Genomic DNA, 16,788 nt, shown 5'->3' with positions numbered 1-16,788 from the left:
CAAATATGTCGGTAAATTGAAAAAAAAAAAACCAATGGTATCCCCTTTGACCTGAAACCTACGAAAATAACTTTTATTTTCCGTTTCTACGTCGACTTCTCGTTTAATAGTGAATTTCTAATTCACATATATCAGACTTTATTTTTTAATTTTTTGCTTGAAATCTGAATGGTCGCCAAATAAGGGAATATTTATTTGTCAACTTGCCAAATATTTTGCTTCATATTTTTACCAATTTATAGCAAACACAAGAAATTACAATATCATGATTTCCTTGATAGAAGGTTGCTGCTCACAAGGAAGCTGTTAAATCAAGAGCTCCAAATGGTACAGTTGAAATTATCCCTTTGTAAATTTTAATGAGACCACCACGAGTTATTTGATCGTTATGGAATATTCGTTTCACAGATGATAGAGGATATGTTCCTTGTCGTAACTACAATCCCGTCCCCTTTTAAAAAAAGTAAGATCACAAAAATACTGAACTTGAAAATCAATTCGGAAAGTCCATAATCACATGGCAAAATCAAATAACAAAACGCATTAAAAGCGAATGGACAAGAACTGTCATATTCCTGACTTGGTACAGGCATTTTCAAATGTATCCTACCGAATTAGACTTGATAGCGGGTTTGTACTAACATGAGAAACTCGACGAGGAGTGCCACATGTGGAGTAGGATCTGCGTTTGCTTCCGGAGTACCTGAGATCACTCCCAGTTTTTTGTGGTGTTATCATTACTAAGTCTTTACTCTGTTTATGTTGTGTTTGGAGTACTATTGTTTGTGTGTGTGTCTTTTTCTTTTTTAGTAGTGGCGTTGTCAGTTATTTTTCGATGTGTGAGTATGTATGAGACTCTGGGAACTTTCGTCCCTCCCTTAATATCTTCAAATGAAAGACTGATAAGGAATTGATTTTAGGCTAACACGTACTCGAATATTAATTATGTAAATTCATACTTAACTTTTATATAAATCCTATGCCTTACATCCTTGGTATTATGTATGAGAGCAGAGGTCAATGCCATTTCTTTGACGTGTTTCTCTGCATAGGAATTACAAAAGCATACTAATAGGATTGAACCTACAACGACCTAAAATGCAAATTTAAAACATATTGTTGGATCGTAATTATGTTATAAGGTTTTTTTCCGAAATGATGCAACTTTATAAACATAAATCATCATGTACTTACATGTCAGTAGTATCAGTTGTAGATACCTCTTCTAGTGAAATGTGTATCACCAAGAAACATGTCTTTTGGTACTAGCATGAACATAAGGATATAGTTTGATGAAATTTGCTTTCGTTAAATGATAAAGGTAAGGTGCAAACGTAAAATAAACCAGCAACTGGAATCTATATTTCAAGACCATCCTGTATTATGTATACAAGGACATAGAATATTTATCTATGAGGTCATGGTACCTTTAGATGGTATTTTAGAGAAAATAAGAAGACACGCTATTCGACAAAAACCCTGGCTGTTTTAACTCAGGCACCGATGACGTTTTACTAAGTTTGAGAAGCAAAACTGCAATTCGCCTCAGGTTGGCCAAAATGGTAATTGGTAATTGGACGATATATGCAAATTTTTATAGGAATGATTGCTTCTTTAAAAGCAGAGACCTTTTCGCAAACGTGGTTTAGTTTAGGTTACAATTTTGGACATACGCCATAAATAAAGTAGAGATTTTAAGTGACAAATGAAACTGACACCCTGTGAAGTTTTCGTAAAGATAGGAATACTTTTGATTATTTTTTCATTTTGATTCGATTTATGACATTTCGACATCGGTTAATGATTGCTGCCTTAATTCATCATTAATTTTATGTTTTGCATAAGACACTTGTATTATAGATGCTTAACACAATTTTACTGTTGGTGTATTCAATTAAATCTTGATATTGTTTTTGTTATAGTGTACTAACAGAACAGTTTTGCTTACTTTAGAAGGGTTCAAAAAGACGATCTCTTCGACTGTTCCAAATAAAAACGACATTAGCCAATTAATAGATATATCATTTTCCCATTCTAAACTATAGAAAAAGGTCATCGTAAATCCTGACAGTATTATAAAGCAAGATATGACGTATCCAATGATTATTGTCCACCATGGTAAATATCCTTTGTTGAATTTTCTCAGTACTGCATCTTCTTGTTCACCTTTGAATTTTCTTTTTCGGAATAAGTGACTTAACAAGCAACTTAAAGGAAACGTTAAAACTGCAGACATCAATCCAACATAAAACTGTTTGTAATTGATCACTATTGGTCCAATTGATATTCCGAGAACTTTTGTTCCTTTATCAGTCTGAAACCACATCGCACTACAAAGCATTGACATGCTTAAAATTGAAAGAATACAAATCAATCTTTGCACTCGCGAGAATCGACTAAATGATGGTCGACTGAACAGTGACAACAGCAGATGATCGTCAAAAAGTTTTGATTCTGAGATAACATGGATCAAACTATCGTTTTCGTGTAGATCTTTCATCGATGCATATAGTTTTCTGTAAAATTTACCATCACCTTTACTTGCTGAAAGCCAATCTCCGCATAAGAATACATATCTATGAAATGATAAAAAGACATTTAATTTATCTATTTAGTGTATAAAGAAAGGAAACATCAATTTTATTTGTCGTGAAATTCACGATTCATCAACCTATGGTGCTTTCAATAGATTAGAGACAAAACTTGTATGCAGATATCTCATGTATTTCCTATTGTTTTTTTTTTGTACTGAATGACTAAAACCATCAATTAAAGATATAAATTTGAATACTTTTTTTTTAAAGAGAAGAGGTTTTCTGTTTTTTTGGGGTTTTTTTTTTAGGAAAAGAAATCCACACAATATTTTTTATTTAAAATGCAGTTTATATTGTCTAATGGGCCAATATTAATTGTATTTATACAGAAAATTCCAAATAAGTTTAGTCAAATTACTTTGGTAAAGACAAATTCTGGAATACATTTGTGATTTAAATTTTAAAACGATTTAATGAATATAGATAGGTAGATATTCTATTTGATGCTTTGATATTAAAATATATGATTGTAAAGAACATTGTAATTAATGCCGGTTTAGTTAGTTGTTATTGTTTTCTGTCTTTTGTATTCTTTCAACTCCGACGAGTTTACATTTACCCAAAGATCGCGTATGTCATGCCATACAACATCGTAGCAGTGACATGCTAAAATCATACTTACGCGATGGGCGTGTTGAATTGTATTTAAAAGAAAAAAAAATGAGACTTACATTCTCTGTCCATCAAATACAAGGATTTTCTCAACATGCCAAGATGCATTACTTCCACTCAGCCAAAGTTTAATTTCTTTCAAATCTCCCAGTGATGTATTCGTTTTCAGTAAAAAGTTGCTGTATGTTAACCGATTAAAATTCTGAAATTTCAGAAAATAACAAAGTTTTGAAAATTAACTTATTTGCAACTTTTCTATTTTTTAAGCAATATATGATTGTATTTGGACTATTTTTGAACTTCAAAAGTTTGATCATTACGGAAACGTTGAATATGTTTCATTGAGGCTTGGTTTAGTGTAAAAAAATAATTACATAACGACTGTGCGAGTTTAACAAATTCTGCAAGAATTTGACGTTAAATCTTACAAACAAATGCACTAATTATACCATTGATGACATCTTAGGAGATTCCAGTATTAGCATTTTCCTCGACTTCACCAAGTCAAGAATATGACAGCTATTTTTCATTCGTATCGTTGGATAATCTAGACTACTGTTTGGTTTTGTCGGGCTTCATGGATTTATTCATCTTGAATTTTGTTATTTTAACATTACTTTCTTAATGAAAAAGTAGAAATATATCTTTGAAATTTACCCATGGCCTGCGTAGCTGAATCATTGTCGTATATATTTGAATCTCATTTTATCCAAATCAATAATTACTACTATATAGCCTTGTAAGAATTGCCACGGTAATATATTAATAAATTTACTTCTCTATTTCCATCGAATAAAGCACGAGTTCCGGTGGTTCCGTTTATGCCCTTTAATATGAAGAAAGGAATAGACGATAATTTTCTGTCGGACCAAATACCAGTGTGGATGCTGATGAAATACGAATATGAAGCATTCTTTGGATTGTCATACAGTGGAAAATAGGTCCACTGAAAAATAAGATAGTATTACAAAAAGTCATAATAAAAAAAATAGCTCCTTTGCAAAGCAGGAAAATAACTATAAAATACGTTCATCTCTAGATATTCTTTTGGTTTCATTCGTATTTTACATTTTATTGTTTACTCATTGATAAGTCATAGTATAGTTGATAAATAGACTTCATGTCAGTTCTATTAAATCAAAATTTGTAATCTTTTTTCTTTCCATTTCCACTGGTTTCAAATACTAACAAACGTATATACCAATAAAGAGGTTGCAAGTAGAAGAGAATAGTAATCAAATAAAAAATACGTCAATACCAACCCTTTTCTTATCTATAATATCAAATCTTCTCAAAACAAGAACGGATATAACAGCAATAGTCAACAAGGTAATATTCGTCACCAGTACGTATGGAGATTCAGCTAACTTTTCGTTAAAATTCATCATTATCTTTTCAAAATTTATAGTTTGTGGAGGAATGTAGAAAACATTGGACGAAAATGTTCCAAGGTAATTACACTTGAAAGTAATTTTATTGTCGGCGATTGTCTTGAGCTGAAATGAACGTAATAAAAAGTTAACAAGAATAAAAAGCATTGGAACTGAATACAATAACATTGTTAGAATCAGTATTAAAAGTTGTGAAAATATCCTAGTTTAATACTAACTGAACCACAGTGATGAGTATGTTTGGTCATGTTGGGGTATACATATGCAATGACGCGATAAAGGAACGTAACGCGTATATTACAGGTACTTTTTCCAGTGCACGAGCTTGAAAAAGGATATCCCAAATACTAGTAGAATTTTTTCAATTTCTTATGAATGTTAAAACATAGTATGTATGATTTCAATTACAACCAATGGGTTGATGCCATCTTCGTACTATATTTGGCCTATTAACATTTTCTCATTCTAGCGTCACTGACCAGTCTTTTGTAGACGGAACGCTGGGCTGCCGTACCCAATTTGAATTAAGGTATATGTGCTGAGTTTATCAAGAGCGATTCAAATAATTATTTAAAAAAAACAACCACAGCATTGGACAAATCTTCACCTGTATGTTTGTTGATTGATCCCATGCTTTTTCATTCAGAGAGTACGGTATAATATGTCCAAAACGGTAGCTGTTGAAGATCTTGTCCTTATTTCTAGTGCCTGAAATGTTGAGAAAAAAAGAGAAAAGAGTACAATTCTAAGTAAATGTTCGTTTCAAAATGATATAATGGCTCGTGAAATAAATTTTCAATGGTATTGAAAAAGCAGGTTTTAGCCTTGAAAATATATATCTAAAGACAAATATAACATAGTAAATATGATTTTATTTAAGCTCAAACATAAAATAGTCTGGATACGAAAAGGAGACGCTACCATGTTTTATTAAAAAAAGCAGAATAATATGTACAAGTAGTCATGGATAAAACAGGAATTCTATATATAGCTGCCAAAACCTGTTTAATAGTATGCAAAAACAGTTTCAGAATATTTGCCAGTTATCAATTTGCAGAAATGTTTCGTATATCAAACTATTCCATTTTATGAAATTACCTTTACACATCTTATCAAATATATATTGTGGTACATCGGAAGCAGGCCATATAAAGTTACGTCTAGGATAATCAGACCATCTTTTCATTTCGTCAGTATCATGTGTCTTTTCATTTGATATTAAGATCAGCGTTTTGAGATTTATACTTCTCATTCTTCTGATTGTGGAATTATATTGAGCATTAGACATGGAGGAATATAGACCATCTGTATAAATAATGTTTATACGTCGGCTGTTGTTATGTCCATAAGTTTCGAAATAGTCTACCATGTCGTTCAGTGCTAAATCAATGTTAGATTCAGACCAATATGGAGGTTTGAACGACATTGAATCTATTTTTGAAACTTGAGCTGAATATGTAAAATGAGATATGATAGTTGTATTAACGCCAAATGTCATCATTGCAATCCTCGCAGCTGTATAGCGTCGATGAATATACACGAGTAGCTTCTTGGCATCTTTTTTTAGGGAGTCATAGTCTTTTGAAATCTGGAAAAGTATTACAATGTCTGCAACTCCAATGCATTCTGAAAGAAAATAACTTTTCAAAAAATACTTAGACTGTCATATAATATTGTGTATTAGTTTGTTACCCCGATTTTGTTTTTTGTCCCTGGATTTATGAGTTTTGAACAGCGGTATACTACTGTTGCCTTTATTTATACATACGTATTTACAACAGAAGCCTGTTGTCGAAAGTCGATATAATGTTATGAACAAAGATTTGATTAAAGGAACGTGAAGAAAGAACCTACGAATTGCAATTGAAATTCTAAATTCATAAGAACATGAAGTCTTTCGGTTTGTTAACTCCGACACCTGCATTAGTTTTGGTAGACGACTTACAAAATGTATCTGACTTACATTATTTAGTCAAATCCTCCCTCAACACACTTCAAAATAAATTGTGTCTATTATAGAAATGACAAAAAGAATTAGATGCAGTGTTGTTTTATTAATTCAAACGAGTTTGGTACTACTATAGCATTATTACATAATTCCCTACTATCATCCCACTTCACGAATTAGAGAAATGTGTAAAAGAGTTTTATCATAAGTTTCCGTGCTCAAAGTATTGTGTTGTTGTGTTTGTTAAATTTATCTGCGTTGTTTTGTATAATTCGGATATGATTACTTTTCATAAACATTCTGTGTAAGTATTAAGACATTTATTTCTATTGAACATTGGTTATTTTAAATGTATTTTAAACGTACCCTCACACTGTATAGAAACTGTATAATTATCCGTTGAATTCCTTTGAGGTTTCCCCACAAATGTAATTTCTAACTGTTGGTTTTGAAAGCGTATAGTTGTATTTGTCATATTCTTTACCACTGAAAGTGACATATTCTGTCTTGTAGATAAAACACTCAGCAAGACATCCGTTTGGCGCATTAAATGTGTTACACAAGGCGCAAGGAACATAAAATCTATTGTCAGTAGAGCATTAGATCCCAATGAAATATTAAAAACGTTTAGCTCATTTTCTTTAAAACCAGTCAGATTCTGCCAGTAGTTGGGATCTGATAGGGGTACTGAAGCGTCAACCACAAAGCTCAGGTCATCATTATTGCTAAACAAATTCACCATTCGACTATTTCCGTCATGAATAAATGCTTTGGTAACACCGGAGTTTGAAAATGCAGAATTCTTTGCAAAAACATAGAAATTTGTTTTGAAGCTATATGTCTGAAATATGATACAAATTAATCAGCATCAAATTTTAATATTTTGTTTTACATTTTTTAATCTAAAAACTAAAATCGTCTAAACTAAAATCATGCTAAAACTAAAAGTCCGAAATATAAAACACATATAAAAATGACCGCACTTTGATTTCAAGATTCAAAGTTTTATAAAGTATTTTGTTAAAGAGTTTTCTGGAACAAGAACCTCATTGTGGGATTCAGTTTAACAATCACATTCAGAACAAAAAACTAACGAATCAGCCATTACTACATATTGTTTATACATAATGTCACAATAAGGTCTGCATGCAACCATCTAAAGATTTTTTCTTATTGTTTATTTTATACTGGAATGAAGCGCACAGGTATACTATCGTTATATCTTATTTCTAGTATTCGGGTTGTTCTGCTATATACTATATACTAAATTTTGTCCTGGTATCTATGATGAGTTTATCTGCATGAAACAAATGTATAAAAAAAATTTGTAAACAAGTTTTAAGCAAGAAAAATTGAATATCGTTTTATGATATTGAATTATACATACATATAATTTCAGTAGTTGTCCATCGTACATCGTTAGATTGGTTTGAACGTCATCGAGTTTAAATGTATCACTAATTTCATTTAATAATATCTGTAATTCTCTTGCTTCACCAGTTACTGCGGTGGCTATAATATCTGCCAGTTCAAATGACACAGAGGCGATCTCAATATTCCAACCTAAAGCAAGATCAAGTATCCTTAAAAGTCTTTCTTCTGTTTCGTTTATCATAACTGCAGACTGAAATGTTGAATAGTGGTTATAAAATATACATATAATATTATGAGTTATATATTTAAAAAAAACAAGATCTAGCGCTATAACTTTATACTAGAACACACCCGCGAAATCGCGGGCATTCAGAGCGTAGTTGAAAGTATAGAACACACCCGCGAAATCGCGGGCATTAAGAGCGTAGTTTAAAGTATGTAAAGTGTTGTTGGAAGAATTTTGTGAAATATTGAATGACTGGAGAATTTCAGCAAAATTATCATAAATCATAGGCCATTGGGGACAGGAAAATGTTTTTTTTAATCCCTCCTCCTTTATTTCCAAAATTCCCAATGTGTGGTTTTCTATCAATTTCAATATGAATATACATTTAGTATGTTATGAACATTTAAGTAAGGAGCCTGTACTTCAGTGGTTGTCGTTTGTTTATGCGTTACATATTTGTTTTTCGTTCATTTTTTGTACATAAATAAGGCCGCTAGTTTTCTCGTTTGAATTGTTTTACATTTTCATTTCGGTGCCTTTTAAAGCTGAGTATTGAACATTCACTATATAAATTAAAAACCAACTGTTCAGAGAACAATTGAAGGTCTTTCCATCAAAACAATGTATTTTGATATGAAAAGTTGTGAAACTAAGTTTAAAATGTCATTTCAATCGTCAAATGATAGCTCCTAGTAAGCTGATTCCAAAAATATATTGTTTCCATACATTTTTTTTAAATAAAGGAGATAATTTGTTACTTCCGGTTTGAAAAATGTTACTTCCGATTATATTTGAATATTTACTTGACACTAATTCCAAAAATATCTGGTTCTATATACTTTTATATTAATAAAGTACAAAAAAATAGCTACTTCCGGTTTACAAAAGGTCACTTCCGGTTGTTTTTTTCAAGGTTAAATGGTTTGATACCTTTTTCTAAAAGTTGTATATCTTTATCATGTATACATATAGAATAAAAGCAAAGGTCAAAATCTAGAACGCCAAATTAAGCTATGACCTTGAGATCAATTTCAAGGTCATAAACCAAGGACCTCAAATCAAAAGACCATAGGTCTTAATTATATTTAGTTAATGAGTTATATCACCAAACGCGTATTTTTAAATACAAGAGGGGAGAAAACTCCCTTTTACATTCAACGTACGCTTGCAATCAAAATTTACATCTTACGACATGTCGCAACTAACAATTTAGTAAAAATAATTTGTTGATATCTTACACAGTCTTTGGATATAAGTGAAAATAAGCCAAATTCAAATATTAGAATATGACCTTGACCTTTGACCTTGACCTAATTTTTATTTTTTGGGACCAAGGACCTCAAATCAAAAGATCCTAGGTCTCTATCACTTATGATTTATAAGATAGAAATTCATATCACTTATATCAGATGCATAAGGGGAAATAACTCTCATATGGAGCGGTCATATCGCTTCGGTCAAAACAGGACAAATCATGCCAAGGATATAACGAGCAATTTTGTAAAATAAATTTGTCATAATCTTTAACGGTTGCGAAGGAGATGCGCTAACAAGGAAAACAGTGTTTGGGGAGATAACTCCTACAAAGAAAAGTATTCGTTTACGCAGGGTAAATTTCAAAAGCGCATAAACTGTTCGATATCATATACAAAATATCTAAGCGACATTTGCGAAACAAATGTTTATCGCAAGAACAAAATTAGGCGGAAGAAAAAAAAAAAAATAATCAGAAGAAAAACAATAGGTCTTTCCACAGAAAAGTGGAAAGACCTAATAAAGTGTATTTACTTTCAATTCTAAGTTTTCTAATCGATCCATGGTGGTCATTGATATAGTATACAGACCCTCTCTATTTAATAAACTCTGTGACCACCGTGGATAGTAAACTTGAAAATGATAGCAGATAGAATTCTGAAAATACACTTTATTCGTAGTATATGTATGTTCAAAGTATACAGAAAAACGCAAACCGGAAGTATAATCTGACTTAAAATTTTGTCCAATGACGGGACAATATCCGGATGCCCTTTTTCTCGATTTTCTCCCAAAATAACTCAATCTGAATAATCATATGAATGGATGACAAATGCGACTATGCACTGTACCTATAGGACACAGAGGCGTGTTGATTAATTTATTGTGGAAAGAAGAGAAGCGACACCCAAAATGAGGTCTTCTCGTTTAATAGTATAGATAAACAAAACAACTTACCGAATCAATATCTATTGAACAATCATTCTGATTTGAACTGGAGATACATGTTTCTTCTTTTATTCCTTTTAACATCAATACCACTAGGTTTGTCAGAGCTTTGTAACAAATATAAAAACAAAACTTATTAAATAAACCTTTTTTCATAGTAAATACATAGCTAATGCGTCAATTGTTCATAGATATTAGAAGATTTGGTATGAGTGCCAATGAGACAACTCTCCATCCAAGTCATAATTTGTAAATGTAACCATTATAGGTCAAAGTATGGTCTTCATCACGGAGCCTTGGCTCACACCGAACAGCAAGATATAAAGGGCCCAAAAAAATGACTTGTGAAAAACCATTCAATTGGAAAAACCAACTGTTTAATCTTTATCAAAAACGAGAAACGAGAAACATTTATGAACAACATCAACAATCGACAATCACTGAACATAATATTCCTATACATGTACAAACATATGCAGTGGGTTTAAACGTTTTAAAAGGTATCAAGCTTCGTCATTACCTTAAAAAATAGTGTTACATCACAACATAGAAAGACACACTATAAAACATCAATTGAAATGGCTTAACTCAATGAAAAGACATGTAAAAACAAACAAGTGCATAATTACTGAACGAATAATTTTTTCTATGACACAATGCTAATACAAAATCAATAAAAACAAATGGGGTTAGATAATAAACAATTTCAGAAAGTCAACCATATCCTTCAACAAGATGCAGGTATGTACATGATATAACGATGTAAACCTTGGACAAAATGCCGCCCAATAGAAAAATTTACACAGGTAAATGAAAATAATTTTGTAGAGTTTCGGAGAACGGTAATAAATAATTTTGTTGTTTATTGTACGAGTGCAAAAGAGAAAATTTATAGTCTTACCAAACAAAGCTGGTATAATTGAATTACAAGAAAAGAGACGAGATATAGCTTTAAATAAGTAAATAGTTATCAAAGGCACCAGGTTTATGATTCAGTACGCCAGACGCGCGTTTCGTCTACATAAGACTCATCACTGACGCTCATATCAAACATTAAATGACAAAAAAGCATTACAAATTGTGTCAAGATGTCGAGATGTGAAAATATATATAACACGTTTTTTTCATTCTCTAGAATATATTGAACTCTTTGCCTTTCATTATATACAGATTTTTAATGGCATCGTGTGTGATACGATATTTATCCACTAAAGACAGTTAAATTTTCGAACTTTTTAAATATATAAAATTTACTACCGAGAGTGGATATATATATATTGTATTGCACGAGATTTGGTGGAGAAATCTGTTTCTCTAATGATTTTTAGACGATATATAAATAATATTAAGCCAACTTTTCAAACTACATGCAAAAAATATGTGTTCAATTTTTTTTTTAAACGTCACAATAGGAATTTCATAGGAAAGCGAGAACATTTGACGTCATAATCGAATTTTAACCAATGAAGAACTAAGATCAAACGAACCACTAGTTGATTAAATGAAAATAATCAGCAGGTCAGGAAAGGGATAAATCGAGTAAGAATTAGAGAAAAAAAAAATATATCTATCAAATGAAAGTCAATAACACCAAGGATGCAACAAGGTTTTAATCATGTGTATACATAATACTAAAAACATTTTATAATTCTTGTTTTAGTGTTATTTTGTGAGTTTTTATAAAGTACACAAAATTATTTATAAATTGCTGATTTATTAATATAACAATGACCAATGGAGATTTTCAACTAGTAAATAACATATTTTACCTCTCCCGTAAACACCAAAATCGCGTACTCTCCTTCTATTTTCTTTTCTGAGTCCTTCATGTTCTATTCGAAAAATAAAATTCTCAAGAATTCCCGAAACCTCAACCTTTAAAACATAGCAAAGTATTAACATGAATATATATTGAAAACATAAGCCATGTCTGGAAATGGAATAATGGTCACACAAGATTAATTATTGTATTTGCAGAAGTGTTTTACTTTGTTCTAGACGAAAGCTGATATTTTATGAATTTAATATGTATACTTAACATAGATTTAACTATGTGGTCGCATTAACCATTAAAGTGTTGTCTGTTATCATCCGTTGTCTTGTATGTCTATATATTTTCCTGATTGCTTCCTCTCGTTTATAGCTTTAAGCCTTACTGCCACATGTCGATCCGGATCTGCTTACCCTTACGGAGCACCTGAAATCACCCCAAGTTTGCTTAGTCTTTAGTGTTCTATGTATTGTGTCTTGTGTAGTATTGTTTTCTATTTGTCTTCCTCTTTTTAATCATGGCGTTGTCAGTTCATTTACGATCTATGAGTTTAAATGTCCCTCTGGTATCTTTCGGCCCTGAACTCTCAACAGACAAATCAGCAGAATTTAAAGTAAGATACTCATCAACGGTTTACTGTTCTAGTATTTTTGTCGAGATTATTTTACATTTCCTTGTTACAATAAGACAACAAGTATATTTATATCGTAATTTATAACTGCACGCACCTTTGGCGTGTTATATGACAAATTTAGTATTATTGTGCTTTACCAACATGTTTTTTTATAAATTTGCATAGCACCTTCCTTTTAGGTTTGATATGCATTGCTGTTCATTATTCCACTTACCAACGATAGTCTGAGGTGTTCATCCCTTTTGTCTATATCCCTTTCTAAAGTCTTAACGATCCCATTGACTGTATTGTTAAGAAACTCTGATGAAATAGTTTCTTGTTCGTAAACTGTTTCACTCCAACTTACTATGTCCTCTATAGAAAATATCATTTACTTATTAAATTGGATAATTTCAGAGAAATGTTCTTTGATTTAGTTGTGCTATTTGATTTAAAACGATACGATTTACGGGGTCAATAAATAAGGTCAAAGACGAATTAAACATATATTGGCGAACAGGAGCTATGCTGCTTATGAAAGCAGCTATATGGTTATCTATTCATTTATTATATCTTACATGTTTGTACATTTCTAGTATGTGTGTTATACTTGTCGGTTAGACGCAATTTATTCCGCCAAAGTTTACACAAGATTATTTTCTTCTTTTCTTAAAGATGGCCGGAACTTATGCTGGTTTTCTGCTTAAATCGGATTGTTGTTTCTTTTACACATAGTGATCCCAAAGTGTCCTTTGACTTTACATTCTTTACTAAAGTTCAGATGTTTTAATATATAGCTGACTATTGATTACCCCTTAGTATCCTTTGCCCATTTTTCTCTTAACACAAGTTTAGTCTGTTCCAATTTCTGACAGGTTGATTATTAATATGCATAAGAATAATTCTTTAAACCTTTTACTAGTATGTTTTGTGTAAATAAATTTTATTAATAAAAGTTATTACATAGTTAAATGATATACAGAATTTGGCATTAACATGTCAATACAATTGAATAATTAACAGGATGCGAAAACAATCTTTTTAATAACTTATATTAAGGTTCATGTGGACCCTTTGGCAAAAATGGCCGTATTTTCACCTCAAAATTTACTCTGAGTACAGACAAACCTGTGCATCTGGAAAAGTTTTAAGGCATAACATGCCCTAGAGAAATATAATTCAAATGCATTGTATGATTTAGACAATTCATAACTAAACTGGATTTTGCTGTGCACTTTTTTCGTCCCTGCAGGAACATTGTCAGGTATCTATTGTCCATCTATTGTCCATGTCAATCAATACAGCCGACTCCAATTATTACCTGTGGGGAAGTTCTCAAACCTGTTTCACAACTTAGTTTATTTTGGCACCTTCTGGAGGAATGAAAAAAAATGCACTGCAAAATCCTGGTAAGTGTTTATCTTTATAAATCATAAAACATATTTGAGATTTATTTATTTAGGGCATGTTATGCCTTGAAAATTTTACAGATGCGCAGGTTTGTCTGTACTCTGTAATCGCAAAACGAGGATATGTTGCCAAATTTTAAATTAAATGTGTTTACCCTTTAGCTAATACAACAACAAAAAAGTATCAATGATATCTGACTATCCTATGTGTTGTGAATATCCAAAACGGGGTTATATCTGATAAATTTTATGGCATTTTCAAATTTTAGTACTCAAGGACAATTATGCCTATCGTTTTATAACTCAAATAATTCAATCCCTCTCCGTGTCCGATTTTCTTCCTTCCATGGGAGGAATGTAGCCATCATAGATCAGCGGAATATAACGACTGAATTATTCGGGTTAATCGTTTCAAAAAGTAAAGAAACATAATATGTCTCTGATAGTATTAATGGCCTTGAATTATAGGTCTTAATTCATTTGCTAATTATTATTTTGTTCATTTTGTGTCTTTACCATTTTTCTTACAAACTAATTTATACTCACCGAATGTCGAATTTACAATTTGCAGAGAAAAAAACAGGTATATAATCTACAATAGATAAAATTTGGAAATTCACGAGACTCACCTCAATTTACTTTTTCGGACAAATACAAGTTATTCAAACATGATTCGGCCAGACTGGAATTGGTATCAACCACTTAGTAATTGCCCATACCTGCCTTAGTGTCAAGTTGTAAAAAGTAAAATAACAAAAATACCGAATTCTGCGGAAAATTCAAAATGGAAAGTCTTCTATCACATTGCAAAGTCGAGAGTTTAAACACATTAAACGAATGAATAACGACTGTCATATTCCTGACTTGGTACAGACATTTTCTGTATAGAAAATAGTGGATAAAATCTGGTTTTATATCTAGCTGAACCTCTCACTTGTATGACAGTCGCATCAAATTCCATTATTTTGACAACAACGTATGAACAAAACAAACAGACATATTAGGTAAAAATAAAAAAAAAGGTGAGGGAACAGCAGTGAACATTCTGACTCACCAATATGTTAAACAACGAAAACCACAAAGGCATCAAGACAAAGCGCATAAGCAAAAACGAAAGACAAAAATACAAAAATTTACCATAACACAATAACACTATGACGGGATGTATCAGTACTGTGCAACATCAAATACATATTACAAAAGTGGACTAACGGTAAAGGGAATGATTTACAAAAACAAATAAAAGAACACTATAACACATTATTAAGATGATTAACAACGTCAGTATCTAAAATCTTTATTTCAAGGCCATTAATATAACCAATACCAACGAACATTGTACGTCACATTAGGTTTCATACGAAAAAGGGTCAAAATGAAATATTCTCTTGAATTGACAGTTAGAGAAAATTATTTTCATTGTAGAAACAAAATGCGTCATTTTAGATACATCGTGAGTGTTTCAAATCTCTGTTTTAAATTGGTGTTTTTTTCTAAAACGAAAATTGGGAAACTTGAAATGAAATGGTAACTAAAGCCTGTCAAATGGTAACAAAGGGTGAAAATTTGATTGGCTTACTTCCGGTGGTGGTTATTCTCTTGTACTATTGAGCACGATAACACCTGACTTGTGCGAACACACAGTAAAGTTATTATTTATTTGTAACCAAGTGTTCATACTCCTTTTAAAAAAGGCATTTAGATACATTTATATATTTTTCTGAAGAATCAATCATCACGTATTTTCGAAAACAAAGAAATACAAAGAAATAAAACCAAAGAAAATAGCACATTAAATGTTTATATCAATAGATGAAGAAAAATCCCTTTAAAAAAGTGTGCGTCTGAAGCGTTTTTCTGGATTAAACTTTAGCGGGAACGCTCATCACCAAAAGTTTGAAATTATGAATTCTTAGAAACGTTACGACCCATATGACCAAAAGGGACATACACATCATAGATAATTTCATCTAACTTAAATGTCATTCTAATATGACGTGCTTCTTTCGCTTTGTAAACAACACCGTGATAAAATTCTCGATATATCTATACTTAGCGCAGACTCCAAGATGTACATAAATGGCTGTTTAAATATGCCTCCCACGTAAATCCACATGTATCGTAACCTATGTGTAAACGGTTGTGGATTTCGCTGTGTCAACAATTACAATTGAATAAAAACCCTACAGAACATTTATTCTGATTCTGACGCATAACAAAAAGAATTTACACATTTAGAGAACGGAAAAATGGACAAAAACAAAATAAATTAAAATTCCGCGAAATTCCAGTAATGATTTTGACGCATTAACGTCATTTCAAAACATGACGTCATTCGAATGAAAACGTCAAAGCTGAAGGTTTTTCTATTGTGTTTACCTTCTAAACTCGGATACAATTGCATTAAAATAAAGTATTGAGGTAGGTGTTGCTTGTTTTCTGTTCTATTAAATTATTCGCACATTTACTAATTTCAGCAAGTCAACATGGCGGCTCCTTGGTTACAACATGTCAACAGTGAATTTAACGGTAGCTTACGATAAAAAAAGGTAAATTTAAAATTGCAAATGTTGGGTTTACTGAGAAGTAAAAAAAGTAATCACATTTTTTTTCTAGCGGTTAGTTAAGAAATCATTCATGCAGGTTTA

General features: G+C 31.5%; 1 long non-coding RNA gene across 1 annotated transcript; it reads right to left on the bottom strand.

Annotated features, from left to right (window-relative positions):
• Window positions 1–45: 45 nt before the first annotated feature.
• On the bottom strand, window positions 46–14,734 carry LOC143064608 (uncharacterized). Its single transcript, XR_012975284.1, has 13 exons — window positions 14,687–14,734; window positions 12,967–13,106; window positions 12,117–12,222; window positions 10,357–10,454; window positions 7,933–8,169; window positions 6,912–7,386; window positions 5,696–6,223; window positions 5,205–5,305; window positions 4,469–4,702; window positions 3,982–4,152; window positions 3,266–3,408; window positions 1,949–2,576; window positions 46–1,093 (listed from the first exon to the last, which is right to left on the bottom strand). It is a non-coding gene; the product is annotated as an uncharacterized LOC143064608 (long non-coding RNA).
• Window positions 14,735–16,788: the final 2,054 nt, after the last annotated feature.

The sequence above is a fragment of the Mytilus galloprovincialis genome, chromosome 2, assembly GCF_965363235.1.
Source record: "Mytilus galloprovincialis chromosome 2, xbMytGall1.hap1.1, whole genome shotgun sequence".
Taxonomy (NCBI): domain Eukaryota; kingdom Metazoa; phylum Mollusca; class Bivalvia; order Mytilida; family Mytilidae; genus Mytilus; species Mytilus galloprovincialis.
This window is presented reverse-complemented; position numbering and strand designations above follow the sequence as displayed.